The following is a 12,091-nucleotide window of genomic DNA, read 5'->3' on the forward strand; positions in this document are numbered from 1 at the left end:
TAGGGTGTTCTGGGTAGTTCTTATATGGTTGCTAGATAGTGTGTTCTGAGTACGAGTGTGCACGAATAGTCAAATATTCTATCTATTCTATCTGCATTCATTATTCAAAAAAATAAAAACACTATTTGAATTTCGCTAAAATGGTACTTTGCTGACCGTAAATGCAGTGAACCCTGACAAATCCTGAGTATGCAGACTTTGTCAAGTGAAACTGAGTTATCACTAAAATGAGGAATCATATGAAATCCAAACACCGAAAAATCATTATTGACCAGTCGAATGAAGAAAGACAGCTGCCCATCACTGCATTTACTACTGCAGGCTGGTGCAGATGTACCCCAAGCAAGCTGAGAAGACCACTCGTTTTCTCTGCAAGCGGCTTCATTGTTAACCGTGTATCAGGCCATGTATCCACCAAAGTCTTTTTTCCCTGAGGCTAGCATATTTTTGTAAATAGCTTTCAATGGGAGCGTCAGGTTGTGTTTTTTTTTTTTTTTTTTTTTTTTTTTTTTTTTTTTTTTTTTTTTAAATAGCAGTGCTAATGAATGTTCAACTTTGGGTAAACCGCTCATCACTGTCAGTTTTCAGTCAGCCGTCCAATCACAATGGAGGAGATGCTTCTGCCACATAACTTCTGCGGATATTCTGTAGCAGAGCAACCAAAGCATCTCAACTGAAAAAAAAAAAAAAAAAAAAAACTGCCTCCATGTCTGGCAAAATGACTTTCACCCGATCATGTTGATGTACATGTTTTTTTTAAAGTTGGGTAGTTGCTATATGGTTGCTAGTTAGTTTCTAGGGTGTCCTGAGTTAGCAGTAGACAGATGAATCGACATTTATGCATTTGTCAATCTTATCTTACATTGCATTCAAGTTATGCAGTCGATCACTTCATGCATCAAAGTGGATCAAACCCATGACCTTGATCTTGTAGTGCTGTGCTTTACTGTTTGAGTGTAGTTTTATCCTGTTTCACCGCTTACTTGCAGTGTTGAAACAAACAGAAGATCTGAGACGTGCATTGAATAGATATGAACAGATTTCTGTGATATTTTCTTTAGTAGATGATTAATTTAAATAGCTCATTTCACTTAAATCATCTTGTTAATTAACGGGCTAATTCAGCCTCAAGCATTAACTGAATAAACAAAACTAAAAATATATTTATAAAAATATCTTGCACAAAAAACACTCCACAAAAACTCCTCATAACACACAAAAAACTGTATTTTTATTTAAAGCTTTAATTTAAAGCTGTTTTTCCATACATGTTGTGATGGTCAGCGCAGGTCATTGAGTCTCTCACAGTGTTATATATAAGATCAGTCTCCAACACTCACTGAAACTGCATCTGACACAAACTTTACTGTTTTGTTCCTTATATTTTCATTTTGTTGGCTTAAATGGTCAAAAACAAAACCTTTTGGACTTCTGATGGATTTTCTTTTCATCTGAAGTAAAAAGGAATTAAAATTGAATTGAAGCATAAATGTGAGATGAACAAGAACGTTTTCTTTAGTAGATGGTTTGATTTGAATTGCTCACTTAATTAGTATTAATAAAAGGTGAAAAAGAGAAAGTGACATACAGCCAAGTATGGTGACCCATCCTCAGAATTCGTGCTCTGCATTTAACCCATCCAAGTGCGCGCACGCACACACACACACACCCGGAGCAGTGGGCAGCCATTTATGCTGCGGCGCCCGGGGAGCAGTTGGGGGTTCGGTGCCTTGCTCAAGGGTACCTCAGTCGTGGTATTGCCGGCCCGAGACTCAAACCCACAATTTTAGGATTAGGAGTCAAACTCTCTAACCATTAGGCCACGACTTCCCCTATTAACTGCAAGGAATGATGAGGATGGGATTCGATCCCACGCGTGCAGAACACAATGGATTAGAAGTCCATTACCTTAACCACTCGGCCACCTCGTCACTTAAGGTCCAATTATTAGTAGTAGTAGTTTTAGTAGTTTTAGGATTCCACTTAAATAATCATAGTTACTGGCCAAATCGTTAGTAAATCCATTTCATGTATGCTCATTTGTACCTGCATTTGGCTCTGTTTAAAAGTAAACCAATTTGCTTGATACTTTCTGAATCATCTTAGAAATTGTTGATGTTTAGAAAACCGCAGATGGATCAGGAACATTTGTGGACCTGCAATCAAAGAGGGGACCTGTAGAGGACAAAGAAAACAAGAATAGAGTAAACTCCTGTTCTTGTAACTTGTGGATTATGGCTGAAAAGTGAGGTTGAAGAGGTCTTCATTAAAGTTAACCGGGGTAAACAGAAAACACTAGCAGAACAAAAAGCAGCACATGGAGGGAATCAGTAACTCTTCAGTGCCTGCCCTGATCGAGCGCAGTATTCTTTATATATCACACTGTTGTCTTTTGTAGGACTTTTAAAGTCCTCAGTTGCTTTCTGGGGCCACTTTGCGTTTCATTTGCATGCAAGATGCACTTCCATACATAGTTACTCTTGAGAAACAATTGTTTTTTTTTCATTTTTTTTTTTCATTCTTCTCTGATCACAGTCCAACAAAGCCATCTGACTCTTATAAACATCACAGCTTTGTGTCTAAAAGCTTCTGGGATGATTCAGAGAAATTTGAGTGATGCAGGTACAGATTAAATTTTCTGACTGATGTGATGTCAACTTCACTTCAGTCCCAGTTTCACAGTTGGGTTCATTTCATCTTAATTCTGATTCACATTTACAATTGTAATAATAGAATAAAATATTAACAATTGTGTGTCTCATCTTAGTTGTGCTATTGCTATTGAGGATGTACAGTGCTCTCTTCCACCCTCAATACCACGACTCCGGTGAAATTCTTGAGCGAAGCACCGAACCCCCAACTGCTCCCCGGGTGCCGCAACAAAAATGGCTGCCCACTGCTGTGTTCACAGTGTGTGTGTGTACTAGGAGTGTGCAGCGAAGCCAGTATTTGTATCTATATTTTTATCTGTAACAATCACAAAATTATTCATATCTGTATCTGTATTCAGATAAAACCGGAAGTAGGCAGAGCTTGAACCGGAAACTTCGTACAGTTAAACATGATAAGACCATTATGTCTATGGTTTTACAGGCTTTTTTTTTTTTTTTTTTTGTATTTTTTTTTTTTTTTTTTTTTTTTTTTTTTTTTTGTAGCTATCAAGTAATTTCCAGTAGATACATGGAAAAAGGCAAGTTCAACACTGCTATTTTATTTGTGCTTATTTCATTCAAAGAGTTTACACTCATTTACTTCACACACTTGTTACTGTGTTGTAATATTAGAGGTTTATGTAGAACAACATGATTTCCTTTGGCTCACCGGTTTCTGCGCAGTTTAAAAAAGTATTTCACTCAAGTAATTTGCAGGTCTGGAAAAGTAGCTATGAAAAGAACATAGTACGGAAAAAAATTTGTATTTCAACTATTTGCCCTATTCAGTGTTCTAAAATATAAAATTAATAATTTCTAAAAATAAATTTATCATACAAGTAGATAATGAGATTTCATGACAAACGTTTAGCGATCTGAACACGACTGAATTTATTCAAGGCACACCTGTTCATTACGCAGAACTCTTTAAGCATTCTTTATTTGAACTTCACTAAACAAATGTGTGTGCCACGCAAAACAGCAAAAGATAAAAAAGCAAACATGTAAGATGTATCTGTAAAATGTAAAATGTATCTGTATCTAAGCTAATTACTAGCCTACTTTCTTCGTGTATCATATCGTAGCCTAAAAGGTTTAAACCATTGCCTTTTAAATATACACAAATAGTATAACGTGTACGATGTATTATTTTAGTTGATATTACTCTTGCCAAGCTCTGATTTCTGAGAGATGCACGGAGAGGCAACAGCAATGCACTGTATGATTTGCACTCTTTTCATTCATAAAGCTTATACAGTACATTCATTCACTCACTCATTATTGTGTAACTTTAGTGGTTTGTTTAAAATATCGCGCTGATCCCCTGGCTCACCTGTTTTCTAGCAAACACCAGACTGTGCCAGCCTCATCTGAATATTCGGGCAAAATTATTAGTTATACGTTATTCATTTCTGAAACCATTATTTGTGCCTTTCCGAATAAGGTATTCGGTTTCGGGCACAGCCCTAGTGTGCACTTAGATGGGTTAAATGCAGAGCACAAATTCTGAGGATGGGACACCATACTTGGCTATACATCACGTCACTTTCACTTTTAACTTTCAATTCAAATAATAATTATAAGAATACATAATAATAATAATGATAATAATAATTATTATTATTCAAAGACAATAATATTATTAACATATTGGAAAATTTGTCAAGATGTACAGTGAATTTTGACTTTTCAGCATTATATTAAATTTTACAAAGAAAGCGTGCAAAGTTTAAGTTTTAAGTTTTTATCAGCCTTTCAGAACGACAGGTGCTTGATTTCCCAGAATACCTGTTGAATTGCAATTCAGTGAATTCCTGTCATTCCAGTTCAAATGTCTGCTTAACTTCCTGCTGAGCTCATTGCAGCATCACTGAAATATTTGTTGTCACTTTACGATTATTAAATATCCAATTCAGTTGTCAAGGCTTGTTGTGATGTCAGGTATTTTATTATTGTAATATAGTAACATCTTCAGTTGCCGTCATGCCATGCAAAGAGGCGGTCTCCCGCTGAATCCGCACCTACGGTGAGACTGACAGGTCTGTGGTTTGGTCCAGAGGCGGTGAGTCTTAAACACGGTGCAGTCACTGCGCCTGCAGCTAAAGCAGCTGCTGCACTGAAGCACACAGCAAGACACCGGAGACAGAGAGACAGGCATGCTTACGTTCACATTTCCATTGGCAGCAGCACTGGTGAATATTTTGGTAATTGTGTAGCACTGCACATATTTTTCCATGCAATTAGCCCTGACACTGTCCATGGAATATGCTCACCTCTGTTACATATGAGCAACTTACACTGCATTTAGGTGCTGTCAGTTAATAAAATAATAATAATAATAATACAAATAATAAATAAATAATAATAATCTCACGTTTTACTGTAATTAATTGTGATAATCACATTAATTTAATATATTTATATTGTCAGTTTTATATTTAAGTGAACTTAAGACAATCTTCACATAAACTATAAATTGTATGTGCATAAACTATAAATTGAATATAGATTAATCTTTATTCAAGATACAAAAGTAAATAAGTTTTTTTTTAAGTTTTTTAAGGTTCTTTTTTAACTCTTTTAAGACTGTGTTATGAGGTCACTTGCCAGAAATGGACGTTTTGAAATAATATTTTGTGTTTTTGTCCATTGAATTGCAAATGAGAACTCAGTGTGCTAGTGATATGCTGTGTGAAGCCACTTTCTGTGTGCAGGTGTCTGATGCCTTTGCTTGTGTTAATTCAGCCAGTACTGAATTAAGTTCTCTTTTGTGTCGTATCATGCTTGATAGAATGTTGCTATAGTCTACTTTAATGCTAGCCAAAGGGCACAAAACAACAACAAAATGATGCTGTGTTAATTTCCCAAAAAATTAATTAATTAATTAATTAATTAATTAATTAATTAATTTCTTTTGATGTTTGAGGTGAAAATGGCATACCAGATTGCCAGGTTTTGTGAGGTTCACCTAGCTGCAAAAATGAAATAGCAAGAAATCATTCCCATACTTCTATGTTCTTTGCAAGTGAATTTTAATAGCACATGTTTCTGGACTATTAAGCTGTTTGTTCATTACAGTCCATTTGGCGTTGTGAAATTAGGAAACTGCTGAAGAACTTCCAGTGTGTTCATTTAAGTCCAGCAACAACAGCAGATATTCTTTCTAATGGCCCTCGCAATATTTGGCACATTCTGCGATATTCATCTCTTCGGCTGATCCTGGAGCATCTGTGTGTTTCCTCTGGGACAGCAGCTTGTGACCAGCGGCGTCGTGCTGACTGATTGAGCTCATTAGATCGGACTCTCTCACACTAATGTGCTGTTTTAGCAGAACATCTGCTGCGTCATGTTTGAATCCAGGAGATCTCAGTCTTGAATGATGAGGAGGTCATTCATTTGTTTTCATTGTTCTGCATTTATAATGAGGATACAACCATTTTCTATTGGCTGATCAAAACATTGTTTTGTCAAATGCAAACAAACAAGTTCCTTCAGTCATATAATTGAAGGCAACCCCAAACTGACTAATGCTGTTTATGGAAATCCCTCTTATTTTTGGAAGTCAATAAATATTCACTTCCTTTAGAGGAAAGGCAGAGAAACACTAGATGTTTGTTTTGTGTCTAATGGGGTTGTAAAGGTGACCCTGCAATGACAGATTGATGATTACTTTAAATATCCCTTCATATAATCACATAATATAATCTTTGCTCTGTGGACGGTACAATTATTATTCAACTTATTTTGTGGAATAACAGTGAAATTATACATTCGGATTGGTTAGATATTTTTCTCTTCTGCCCACCAAGACTAGAGGTGCGTCCCAAATCAAATACTTATGCACACTTTGACGTTTTGCACTTTGACATATATATATGTTTTCTATTAGCGCTTGTTCTGTGATAAGAAGTGATGAAGAGTAGTTGATTTATCTCACGACCTATTTAAAAATAAATAAATAAAAATGTGCATTTACTGTTAATAATTTTAGAGACTCACCAGATATATTTCCAATACGTCATGGAGAGTTTTATTTCAGAATCAAAACAAACATTCAGTTCAACTGCAAACCCTTATTTATTTGTATGTTTGTTTATATATTTATTTATGACTGAATATATACAATTGTATTTTTAATTATATAATAATTCAAATATGAGGAGTATAAATTCTAGAAAATATAAATTTTATATTATAAATATAATATATAATATAATAAAATATAATTATACGTTTTTGTTATATACAGTATATATATATATATATATATATATATTTATTTTTTTATAGAAGATGGTGTGTTTTGTCATTTTTATAATTTTTATAATATTTATTCATCCATCGATTCATTTTCTTTTTTCAAATAAAGTACAAAGTTTTTTCTTTCTTTTTTTTTTTTCCTGAATTGTTCAAATGTTCCTACTTGCAGGTTTTTAAGTCACTCCAGAACTTTAATTTGAAGCGTAAAATTCAAAACTTCTCTTTAATATTGCACATTTCAATCTAAAGCACTGGATTTTAACTTCTTCTGACTTTTGTATCCTTTCTTTTCATTCTCTCATATTCACAGACTTTGCTCAGTGGGCAAATCTGCTCATTAATTGGGTGAAAATGAGCCAATCTCACGCATCAGTAACAATAGCAGTGCTATGCTACATTAACCTCCACCCATGTCCCGCATTCATAAAAGAGAACAGCTTCTTTTGGATATATGAATGGGCAGATGAGGAAATTAGACATCCTCGCTGCAGCCCAGTTTTTCTACAGAGTAATTGCTTTTAGTGCAGTAAAGAAGAGTGAGATTCTCATATCCTCTGTTTGTTGTTGTTTTAATTGACGTGTTCAAAGCACTGAAATCCTGCTGCCACTGCTTATCGACGATCAGTGTTATAGACATATGTAATCTAATAAGTTCCAGTGCTGTATTCATTGTGTAATAAAGTCGACTCTCTCACAGTTTGTGACCACATTCATTTTGATTATTGAAGCGTTTTGTTTATGGTATGAGTCAATCTTATCGCATCCAGAAACACATTTGTTTCTGCCCACAGACTCACAGCAAAACATCTCTTGCAACATTTTCCTGTGTTCAACCAAAACATTTAAAAGCTTTGTTTATCCTTGGTGATTGATTGATTGATTGATTGATTGATTGGTTTGTTAATTATTTAATTTTATTTAGATTTGTTTAATTAAGTGAGATATTATATATTTGAATTTACATTGCAGTATGAAAGCAACACCATGTAACTTTTGCTCACGGTTCCCCCATGTAGTTGACAAGCACAATTGTCTGTTACCATTGTCGGTAATACTGTCACTGTATAGGTTTGCCTTTGGGCAGTGCGATACACGTGAATTTGTTGACTAAGCTGATGGAACCAGTGAATGGAGAAACCTCATTTTGAAACCATGTCCACCGACCAGGTTAAGTAGACAGTGTGACACTATGTTCTACAAATATCATTAAATATTTTTTTTATTGTTACTCCAGAATTTAAAACTACAATGACAAAAAAAAAAAAAAACGGTAGTATGTTTTTGCCTGTTTTTTTTTTTTTTTTTTTGCTCGCATAGTTCGTATGTAGCATTGTTTGCAATGGGTGTAATTTATATAATAAAACAAAATGTTGTCCAGATAATCATGTAGCCGTAATGTCCATAGCCTATACACTGGACATTGTCATAAGTTTATAAGGCTGTAGAGCAACAGAGCCTCTTTATTTGAAGTAGACTGGGGAATTCGTTTTTGGATCTTTTCTTCGCTTCCTCTGGCAAATCCCTTTTTGGTTTCTTTGCTGGCTCTGCCATGGTGTTGGGTTTTGAGACTTGCATATTCGATTGTTTACCGTTTCGTCTTTTAGTTAGCTGTTGGCTTACTCCACCGAGGCTACAAGGAAAATATGTGATGTATGCTGTAAAGTAGGTTGCACTCTTCCGCTGGCAGGGGATGGGCAGGGCTGTGTGTAACAACCCGATCATGAAAGTTACAAAGTGTGGTTCTAGCAGCTAGGAGGCTACTCAGGTAGCAGCCGCAGTAGAATTCGACCGGTTAAGAGGTGTTCTACCACTGAAATAATTTTTGGAGACATTATTTTAAGGTTGAAAAACTAAATAGTGTTGCTTTAAATATATTTTATACAGTTCTTTCTGGTCCTCGAATCTGATTGGCTGAGAGCCTTTACCAGCAGTGTGATATTCTAGTGATAACAGAAATCCAACCGTTTCACCATTGGTATCACTCCGCTTGTAGTATATCTCACAGCGAGTGTCATGGCAGACACTCAAATCCACTGTCATTTCATGAATAATACTATTTTTGTGTCACAAAATATAGTTTTTCATCGGCAAGAATGTAGTTGTTTAGATTTCAAATGTGCAGTTTGTGAATAAAGATCTAAAAATTTATTATTTATTCCAGGGAAAATAGTTTTGGTCAAGGGCAAAGTCTCATAAGTTTATATTTTATATAACTAATGCTGTATGTCGCTGCCTTTGTCCTTTTAATTGAATTGCCTAACAACCTTTATGATGGCTGTTGTTGTTGTTTATTAAACATTATTATTCAATAAATAATATTTTATAGAAATAGTAGTATTTTTTAATTATATTGTTTAGTATTGAGAGACAGTTTGTGTGTTAATGATAGTGATTTTAGTAACATTATTTTGCCATTAGATGGCGACAAGAGACTGTTTTTATGAGTGATATATAAAGACTTTTATACTGAAGAGACTGAAACAGGGTTGTAAACCAGTAAGATATTTCTACTTTCAACAACACTTTGTTAGACGCAGCCAACAAATGCAGTGAGCAGTGCTGTCATCAGAAATCATCCTTAACAGATGAAAGGACAGTAGGCCTATGACAAAGATATGACTTTTCTCAGTGGACATTCAAATGATGTTTTATTGTGAATATGAGATTGAGCTGAAGAGTGAATGCTGCTGAATACAGGTGATCACACTCGCTCAGTCCATCTCTCTATTATAATACTCGACTCTACATAATAGTCAAGTCAAGTCAAGTCTGCTTTATTGTCAATTCTTCCACATGTACAGTACATACATACAGAGAATCAAAATTGCGTTACTCTCTCAGACCCCCGGTGTATACAGATAACACTAACAATAGAGCCTAAAAATCTAGATCAAATATAAAATATAAGATACAACTATACAATAAGGAAATGTAAAAAAGACATAATAAAAAATAAAAATAAAGTTAAATAAAGCAGTGCAAGGCACATGGCAGATAGAGTGCAAACCAGTGAAAAAACAGTGCAGATAAAAAGATTTTTAGTGCAAAAAAAAGCTTATTCAGTCTGATTAAAGTGACAAAAGGGCTCAAGAGCAGATATGTTATTTAAACTGACTGGTGACTGACAAAGTGACTGGTGCATGTCATCGTATGTTAGTGGGAGGGGGGTGGAAGGACCTGGGGATGTGGGATCGGGGGGGTGGGGAGGGGTCATAGATCAGTGGTGCCTGGGGCAAAAGAGGGACGGGGGGGCAAGTTCGGGAGCGAGTTCAGCTTCCTGACAGCCTGGTGAATGAAGGTGTCCTTCAGTCTGCTGGTCCTGGCCTGGAGACTCCGCAGTCTCCTCCCTGATGGCAGCAGACTGAAGAAGCTGTGTGAGGGGTGGCTAGGATCACCTGCGATGCAGAGGGCTTTGCGAGTGAGACGGATTCCGTAAAATTTCCTGGAGGGAGGGGAGAGAGACACCAATGATCTTCTCAGCTGCTCTCACTTTGCGTTGCAGAGTCTTCCGGCAGGACGCGTTGCAGGCGCCATACCACACAGTGATGCAGCTAGTCAGAATGCTCTAGATGGTGACTCTGTAGAAGGTGTACATGATGGGGGGTGGGGCTCTGGCTCTCCTCAGTTTGCGGAGGAAGCACCCAGGAACTTGGTGCTGCTCACTCTCTCTACAGTTGCACCGTTGATGGTCAGAGGAACATGCTGAGTGTGCGCACTCCTTAAGTCAACAACAATCTCCTTCATCTTTTCCACGTTCAGAGAGAGATTGTTGTCACTGCAGCACCCGGCCAGGTGGCTCACCTCGCTCCTGTAGTTTGTCTCATCTCTGTTGCTAATGAGACCCACCACAGTCATGTCATCCGCAAACTTAATGAAGAGGTTGGAGTTGTGTGATGGTGTGCAGTCGTGGGTCAGCAGAGTGAAGAGGAGGGGGCTCAGCACACATCCTTGGGGGGGTCCCAGTGTTCAGTGTGATGGTGCTGGATGTGTTGCTGCCGACCCGTACTGCCTGAGGTCTTCCAGTCAGAAAGTCCAACAGCCAGTTGCACAGCGAAGTGTTGAGCCCCAGCTCGACCAGTTTGTGAATGAGCTGTTGAGGGATGATTGTGTTGAATGCTGAACTGAAGTCTATGAACAGCATTCTGACGTATGAGTCCTTTTTGTCTATATGAGTGAGTGCTGAGTGGAGGGCAGTTGCGATGGCATCATCGGTCAACCGGTTGGACCGATATGCAAACTGGAAGGGGTCCAGGGAGGGCAGACTTGATGTGGTGCATGATTAGCCATTCAAAGCACTTCATGAGGATGGGAGTAAGTGCAACAGGATGATAATCATTGAAGAAGGATGGAGATGGCTTCTTCGAGACTGGAATGATGGTGGTAGTTTTGAAACATGTGGAAACAACAGCCTGACTAAGTGAGATGTTGAAAATGTCTGTGAAGACATCAGTGAGTTCTGCTGCACAGTTCTCTCAGTACACGCCCAGGAATGTTGTCAGGACCCGGAGCTTTGCGTGCATTGATTCTGCTGAAGGATCTCCTCACGCTGTCCGGGGTCAGCGTCATCACCTGGTCACCGGGAGGAGGTGGGGTCTTCTGTGCAGTGGAGCTGTTTTGTTTCTCAAAGCGAGCAAAGAAGGTGTTCAGCTCGTTCAACAGAGAGATGTTGCTGTCACAGGTCCGTGGTGGGGGCATGTAGTCCGTAATGGTCTATATCCCCTGCCACAGGCTCCGAGTGTCTCTGCTGTCGCTGAATTGAGTACTGTCTTTTAGCCTCTCTGATGCCGCGGGATAGGTTGGCCCTGGCTGTTCTCAGGCCCACTTCATCTCCAGCTCTGAATGCAGCGTTCCGCGTCTCCAGGAGCCTGTAGACCTCCCCTGTCATCCACAGCTTCTGGATAGCCCGGACAGTGATGGTTTTTGTGACTGTTACATCCTCAATACACTTGTTGATGTAGGCAGTGACAGTCTCTGAGTACTCCTGGAGGTCAATGGTGTTATTGTAAGTGGCAGCCTGCTTAAACATATTCAAGTCAGTTGTGTCAAAGCAGTCTTGAAGAGCCTCTGACGATCCTTCTGGCCACACTTGAATCTGTTTTAGAACTGGTTTGGCGACTTTAATGAGCGGTCTGTATGCAGGCATCAGCATGACAGTGATGTGGTCTGAGGCACCAAGGTGG

General features: G+C 37.9%; 1 protein-coding gene and 1 non-coding gene across 4 annotated transcripts in view; one reads left to right on the plus strand and one right to left on the minus strand.

The window, feature by feature from the left end:
* Positions 1-12,091, plus strand: part of LOC109068543 (neural cell adhesion molecule 2-like) — a 454,473-nt gene that overhangs the window by 188,580 nt on the left and 253,802 nt on the right. The gene's annotated exons all lie outside the window — the stretch shown is intronic.
* trnar-ucu lies at positions 1,850-1,931 on the minus strand. The gene has a single exon. It is a non-coding gene; the product is annotated as a tRNA-Arg (tRNA).

Source organism: Cyprinus carpio, chromosome A1 (genome assembly GCF_018340385.1).
Source record: "Cyprinus carpio isolate SPL01 chromosome A1, ASM1834038v1, whole genome shotgun sequence".
NCBI classification, from domain to species: Eukaryota; Metazoa; Chordata; class Actinopteri; order Cypriniformes; family Cyprinidae; genus Cyprinus; species Cyprinus carpio.